Here is an 8,715-nt window from a genome sequence, read left to right as displayed (position 1 = left end):
CGTCAGGAACGGAGATAGCGGTTGCCGCCACGTCAGGAACGGAGATAGCGGTTGCCGCCACGTCAGGAAAGGAGACAGCGGCCGCCGCCGCGTCAGGAACAGAGATAGCAGTCAGTGCCGCATCAGGAACAGAGACAGCGGTCACTTGTGCGTCAGGAATGGAGACAGCGGTCACCGCCGCGTCCGGAACAGAGAGCGCGGTCACGGCCGCGTCAGGAACAGAGATAGCGGTCACCGCCGCGTCCGGAACAGAGAGCGCGGTCACGGCCACGTCAGGAACAGAGATAGCGGTCACCGCCGCGTCCGGAACAGAGAGCGCGGTCCTGGCCACGTCAGGAACAGAAATAGCGGTCACCGCCGCGTCCGGAACAGAGAGCGCGGTCCTGGCCACGTCAGGAACAGAGATAACGGTCACCGCCGCGTCCGGAACAGAGAGCGCGGTCACGGCCACGTCAGGAACAGAGATAGCAGTCACCGCCGCGTCCGGAACAGAGAGCGCGGTCACGGCCGCGTCAGGAACAGAGATAGCGGTCACCGCCGCGTCCGGAACAGAGAGCGCGGTCACGGCCGCGTCAGGAACAGAGATAGCGGTCACCGCCGCGTCCGGAACAGAGAGCGCGGTCACGGCCGCGTCAAGGGACAGAGATAGCGGTCACCGCCGCGTCCGGAACAGAGAGCGCGGTCACCGCCGCGTCCGGAACAGAGATAGCGGTCACCGCCGCGTCCGGAACAGAGAGCGCGGTCACGGCCCCGTCAGGAACAGAGAGCGCGGTCACCGCTGCGTCAGGAACCGAGATAGCGGACGCTGCCGCCTCCACAGCCCAACGAGCGCAAATGGCCGCCATCCACTCGGGCACAGTCACCGCCTCCACGAAAAAAAAAAACTCCCCGCTGGACCCATAGCAGGAGTCTGCATTCTGTCACATTAGGGATGAACGTGGTCCAAAATGCAGGTGAGTATTTTAATGACAATAAACACAAATAAACAAATAAACAAAAGGCCAACACGGCACAAACACGACTAGATCAAGGCAGGGATCCAAACACCGAAGAAGACAGGTTACAGCAAACATGAAAACAATGCAGACTCACCAGGGTAGTGAAAGTGTGGAGATTATAAAGACAAATGATAATAGTGATCAGCTGGGGAAGACGAGTGACATAATCAAGACAGGTGAACAATCAGGGAAGTGCAGTGCAGGGAAGGGAAAACAGCGACCCCAGGTGGCTGAGGGAAACCCCACAGCCCAGATCATGACATGTACGTGTGCTATCAGGGTTGTTTTATTAAGTTATTCAAATTTTTTTCAACATGTCGTCTGATATTCACTCATGTATAGAAAGAGAAAAAGATGCTGATTGAACTGACCCTGATAGCACACCCAGATAGTAAACTTACATGATGTCTGTTGATCTGGAAAGCATCTGCTGTGTACAAACGTCTGACGTGTTACATACATTCTAAATCATAAACATCTTAAAGACATCTGAGATATGTACACATGTACATCTCGGAGACGTCTATTTGACGTCTGCATTTACATCTGCAAAATGTAGTTTGCTTATCTGCAATACATCTATTGGACGTTTCCCATCAGATGTCAAATAGGCGTCTATTAGATGTCTTTAAGATGTTTATGATTTAGAATATATGTAAAACTGACATCTTACAGACGTCTGCCAGACGTTTGTACACAGCAGATGCTTTCCAGATTAAGAGATCTTTACGTGTGCTATCTGGGCAGTCATCTCACACCACATCAAAGAGTGAAAAAACACATTTATTTTATTTTTTTTTTTTTTGCATTTTGTGATAAAAATGACAGAAATTAAAGGCTACATTTGTGTTAGGCTATATTAAAAGTAACAAAACACTTATTAAGATTATCAGGTGGCTGGCGTGCTACAAATAATGAATAAACTTTAAATATTATTTCCAAGCCTTATATTGTTAGTAAAACAGCTTGTGAATAGTCATGTAATGTGATTTGCCTCAGAAAAGACCATGATTAGGAGCGTTGGAGTTCAAATATAGTCTGGAGGCGCCATACAAATATTTTTGCAAATTGGCCCTGGGCCGACTTGTTATGCTACTGATGCTTGTAGTTTCTTTTTCATTATATTATGACTTTTTAATTATATTATTAATTGACTGGTGAAATAATGTTATTAATTAATTTTTAACATTTTTCTATTAGATATGTAGGCCTAGTCTAATTATTTTCGGCGTGGGTAATTAACTTTTATTTAGTTTCTCCTGTCAGTGAATTCTAAACTGCAGTAAAACCAAACCAATCTGTTCGTGACCTACTGAATGACTGAGATTCTGAGATTGGACAGACTGTACAGATCTGGCCATTAAAAATGCGTCTATTTTCACGCGGCAGCCTGCAATTCGGCACGCGAGGCCACGCGTCATGCCGCAGCGGCTTTTTTAGATTTTTTTACAACGTGGTTGCACTTCATACAATATCCACCAGGTGGCGCAAGGAACAACATTCTGTAGCCAAACCCTGCACAAAGAGGGATATTTGGACAGTATTTACGTCTGTATTTCATTCTGTATGTAACGGCAAAGTATTTATAATTTCGTTTCTTTTTTATTAAGGTAATTTAGAAAAAAAAAGTTTGGAGCATTTTTGTTCGTTAAACGTAAGCTTTTTGTTTCTTAAAGACCAAGCGGCAGACAGTGAGTTTACCTACTCTGTTTTTCAATTTGCCTTCTCAAATCACGAATTGGCTAAAATAAAATCCATAGATGTAAAACAAAAGATTTAAATACTAAGAGATATAAATGTGTGCTATTAGGTGCCAATCGTTTGTGCGGAGAGTGCAAAACACATTTTTAGGACATGAAGGATCAAGCTCGATCAGTTACATTTTTTTCAGTGGAAAATATGTAACCACTATTTTTTGTCAGACATGATAAATAAATATGTAGAAAGACTTAAATTACTACTTAACGAAAAAAAACGAGGATTTGAGGAGGACTGTTAACTGCATCATCACTGACTCAGAAAACAGTAGTTTCTAAATAAATAATTAAAATATCTCCTTACTGTTTGACAGTCAAGGTATTTACTTGTTCCAGTGTTTTGTGGCAAGCTTTAAACAAGGAACCCTTCCAAGCTGTGCTGAACGTGCGCTCAATGCTGCTGACAGGACCGTGTTTCCACCAGCGCTGCAAGTTTTTTTTTAATCACCACTGAATGTTAAAACATAATTTTAGCCCGCATTTGATCTTTGACGGATTAAAATGCAGGGCTATACGTCTTAAAAGTGTAACATGGAAATATAATGGATGTACTGCGAAAAAAGTTTTATACTCGACAGTAAGTACGTTTACATGGACAACAATATTCCGATTTTAACGCGATTAAATACTCTGATTAAGAAGTAACCATGTAAAATGATATATTTTAATTAATTTAATCCGACTAAAGTCATATTTTGAGTAAACACAAATCGAATTAAGACAGGTGGAGTATTCCTATTTTAGTCGCATTATGGAAGACATGTACACACCTTAATCACACTATTCCCCTTGTGTAGGATTTTTCGCCATATTTTGTGACAGGATACACAAATGCTGCGCTCCAGGCAGGTTTTTGAGCTCGTAAATCACGTCTTCAAAGAACTTTGTAGCGTTCCAAGCAAGTCACGCCAAGAATTTATTATTTTTATAGTATTAATAATTTGATTGCAACGTTAAATTGTCCTAAATATTACTCTATTTTTCCACCGTGTGCCACTTGCATAAACACCGCACCCCTTTATTGTTGTTTCTTGGGCTAAGTCATGTCAGAACTGGGAACTGGGAGTGCGTCGATCTAGTACGAGTTCACGGGTGGGAATTCACGGTTTTAACTGCCGTTCCAGTGCACTTTCACTGGTAGAAGTTTGGAAAAACACGGGTAACGGGTTGCCTGGAACGCGGCATAACGCTCTCAGTTGGTCGCGCTTTAGTTTCATTTTTATTTATTTATTTGTTTCTTCAACATGGGCTTAATCAAAGCTCATTGTTGATAAATAGTTTGTCTGTTATCATAATGTATTGTTTTATGGAAACGTATTTAACATTCAACCCCCTTTTGTGCATATTTGTTAGTAGGCCTAGTTATTTTAATTTTGTGAACGGGATTTCCGCTATTGTAATGTCTAGGATGCTTTTCACTTTTACTTTTGAATTCATGATCTTGGTTTTGCTTACATATTGGCTACACCTATCAATTTTAAGATTAAAACAAATTCTTAAAAGATGGATTTGTTATTTTTAATTAAACAGCATAACAAAAATAAAATAAAACTAACTTATATAGCATTTATTAACAAAAACTAATAAGACGAGGCACTCCATCACATGCTGTGTTATACGCCGACTAAACAATTTATTACAGGGCGCGCAAACACTGAGCAATCAAAATAATTAATTTAAAAATAACAATAAATAGCAAGTACAAAATTACAAAATACATTATAAAATTCAATATTTTAAAGCCACAGCAAATGAAGATTTACATGTTTGAGAGGTAGCTCGTCTTTTTCATACCATTTATACAATTTTAGATACACTTGATTTTATTGATTTGTGCAAGAGGAGAAATATAAACTATAGTTTAGAGTGTAAAAAAATTATTTGATGTATTATTGTGAGTAGTAGTAGTATTTCCTTTTATTTCATTTTGTGCTGTACATTATGATGTCGCGCTGCCCAATGAAGTTTTTTTTTTTTTTTAATACATAAAAGGAAAGGGAACCATTTAGATTTGGCCTAATGTCAATGTAAGTACTATACCCTAGTATTATAATCCTAATATTAAAAATAATGTCAACAAATAAAGACGTTCTGCTTTCTTGTAATTTGCTTGCTGCTTTCATTTTTACGTCACTGTTTAGATTTTATTCGCTGCTTGCAATGGCGATAACAATACAGTGCATCATTTCTCCCTGTTGAGCGCATTGCTGGACGATGTGTGTCAAATACATCCACGGTGCAATTAAGTACAACAACAGAAAAAGTGACTATAGTCATGCCACTATGTACAGTGGTTGAGGTCTAAAATGTTCTAATATTTGTTAAGTGATCATTTGCTTTACTATTTGTAAATTGTATACAATAAAAATATATTTTGTTCTGTAATTTGCTTGGCCTGACTTGGCTTTCATTAATGAAAAGAAAATGTAGTTGTTGTTATATTTGTCTTGAAAATATCGATATACCAACAACTATATTTTCTATATATTTTCATCTGTGTGCGTGCGTGCGCGTATATAGATAGATAGATAGATAGATAGATAGATAGATAGATAGATAGATAGATAGATAGATAGATAGATAGATAGATAGATAGATAGATGAAAATAGAGAAAATATAGTTCAAGAACAAAATATAGAACAAAATGTGTACACACAAATGTTAATATACACTTTAAAAATATTAAATGATATCTGTTTAAAAAACTGTTTCACATGAAAAATATAATTTTATTGCATGTCGCGGTGTTATGTGTAGTTGAGTCAAAGAAGGCTACAGTTAGCCAGCTCTAGATCAGTGAGTCTCAAGCCACCCCCCTTCCCCTGGTTTGCATTTGTATAGCTCCAGTAATCATTTACATATAAAAGCTACACCGAGGCCAAGGTGACATGAATCATGGGGGGTGTCAGGTGCTAAGCCTTCCACATCAATTTTTGGCAGTTCCCTACAATTATCTGTGCTAACTGCGCATTCCTGTGAACAGCCATTAACCTGAAACTTCTGCGACAATTCACAGTGTCGTTAAATGACGAAAACCACTTTTTTCATGCAGTGTACATCGCAAAACCTCTAGTGTCTTCATGTACTGTATATTGAAGTTTAGACAGTTTGCAAGAATATTTAGTATCACTGGTGTGAAAATGCTGTTAGATGGCGGTGGAGTAAACGGGAGTTGAGACTGGCAGATCCAGCTATTTTAGGCTACTTTGAATTTAAAGTTCAGGTTGCATTGTCCGATAAAAAAAAAATAAAAATGATCAGAACTATCAGCACAGTATATAACACTAATCTGGTTGCACAATAGAAAGAAATATGCAAACACTAGCCATGAGCCGTGTCAATTTCGACACAAAGGGAAGTGGGAACTATTTGTTTTTTTCAGTTATTTTAAAAGTAGCAGTTAATGAGGCGATCAGCGGCAGTATAAAGAGCGAAATGTTTATGAATAGCCGAATGGGGATGGGGGGTGAATGCTGCCTGTTTTGCCTTGTAATCAACATTTTATTGAGACTGTTTTTGGGGGGGTCCAACTGTGTAGCATTCGGTTTAATTGCGGATTCAGCATTCAAATGCATGCCAGGGAAAAGGGGAAAGCTTTCCTCACACGCTCCACCTATGATACACCCTCTTATCACAAAACATTAGTGTCCACACCCCTGACACACTGTACGAATATATACAGTCCATCCATCTGTAAAGTCATCTCAAAATGACCAAAATCAGCAAGCTGCATTCCCAAGACATCAGGGTGATGAGGTCTGCTGGAAGTTCTACTCAAGAAATATCCCGACATCTGAAATCCATTGGTGTACACGCTACATTGAGCACTATCCGGAGACACTACAAAGAAAGATCATCACACAAACGTAATCCTCGCAAAATAACGGAGTAAGTTACCCACTGCATGACGCGAACACAAACACTGGCCTAAATACCGGTTAATGCTAAGTGGTGGTTATGCATAAACTGTCAAATGTTTAACTATTTTCTGTTTTGCCCTTGATTTTAGAGACATTGTCCTATCCATAGAGAATATCACTCATCAGAATGATGAACTGGTGTCATGTTCCGTGAAAAAACAGCTATGGCGTGACAGCGGAGTGGAAATAAGCGAGCGATCCATTCGGAGGATAAGGCAAAAGCTTGGGTGGAAGTATGGGAAAACTCAACATTGTCCCATGATCAGAGACAAAAATAAAGAGTTACGTCTCCAACAAGCCCAAAAATGGATTGCTGAGAAGGAGTCATTTCACGATGTAATTTTCACTGATGAAACAACAGTGGCTTTGGACCGCTTTGCCACCATGTCATTTCGTAGAAGTGGGAGACACGTGTCTAAACCAAAGCCAAAGCACCCGCTAAAAGTTCATGTTTGGGGAGCAATATCCAGACTGGGTCCGGGACCGATTGCAATCTTCGAAGGCATAATGGACCGGTCTTTCTTTGAAAATGCTATTGTAACAGAAACTGCTGCCCCATACATTAGGGAAAACTTCGGAGCACATCACCGTTTTTTCCAGGACAATGACCCGAAGCACACTGCTGCAGGCAGACTCATTGCTGAACAGGGTGTAAACTGGGTGAAGACTCCCGCCGAATCCCCCGACATGAATCCCATTGAAATGGTGTGGCATGCTCTGAAAGATTATATTCGAAAAGTAGCAAAACCAACTACAAAGTCTGACTTAATTGATGCCATAAATAAATTCTGGTTTGAGGAACTTACAGCAGTGGCATGCAACAAGTACATAAACAGACTGTTTAAAGTTCTTCCGGCTGTGGTGAAACATCAGGGTGGACATACTGGAATGTAACGATGTATAAAGTTGTTTAAAAATGTCTAAGCATTGGCAAAACTGTAAAATGAAAATAAAATGTACATTAATGATCACTTGAATAAATAAGCTTTTTTAACGTTGTTGTTCAGAATCTGCTGTTATCAAAAACATAAAATAATACTGATAATACTGATAAAAATGCATAAACACGAGTTTAATGCATAAATAAACCTGAGTGAGCATAGTAGCCCGGGATTATCAGAGATAGGTTTATTAATATTTCATTTTGAGTTAAGAAATTATTATATTAATTGTTATAGAAATTAATACAATATTACATAATTATATAGGCGTTGCTGTATATGCCAATGCTGTCTGTGCGCGATTTAGACAGCATTCACAAGTGTATCATGAATAAATATTACATGTATTTCCAATTAAAAAGCCCTACAAGAAACATTTCATGCATCACACACAGTCTTGTCCATTAACTGATCCTCTTTTTTTCCGTATTATTCGTTTATATCCATTATTTTCAACTTCATTTTGATCTCTTTACATAACATTCTGGGCTGCGTTTCGATTAATTTTAGTGCTTAAAAGCGTTTTCATTTTGTGAGCGTTCGTTATTGTTTCACGTGCCTTTCCCAAAAGTGCACTTAACACAATTGCAAATTGCAATTAATATACAAATCATTGAAGAGTGAATTATTCACGTAGTTTCATTTGGAAATAATTTATTGTCACACAGTGAAATAGGCCTACATTCCTTATATTAACTGATAGTATTTTTTTCCGTGTTGGTATTAATATTATTATCATTATCATTATTATTACTATTAGTAATAATATTACTATTAGCCAGTTATTATTGTATATATTTTTAGTTTCGTTTATATTCGTTTCCCCCACCCTTAATTTTGCTCTCTTTACTTAACGTTCATGTAAATGATACTGTAAATGCTTGACATATGCTATATGACTGAATTTTACTGGAATGTAGTTTAAAGGTTGAATTGAACATATTTTATTTTGTTTCGTCTAATTAATAGACTAGACTATATAATTACTAAACTGTTTTACTGAGGAATGCATCATTCACGTAGTTTCATTTGTAAATGAAAACATGCTAATTTATCGTCACACACGGGGAGAAATACAATCAAAAATTTTATTGGCAT

Source organism: Garra rufa, chromosome 24 (assembly GCF_049309525.1).
Source record: "Garra rufa chromosome 24, GarRuf1.0, whole genome shotgun sequence".
Lineage (NCBI taxonomy): Eukaryota > Metazoa > Chordata > Actinopteri > Cypriniformes > Cyprinidae > Garra > Garra rufa.
This window is presented reverse-complemented; position numbering follows the sequence as displayed.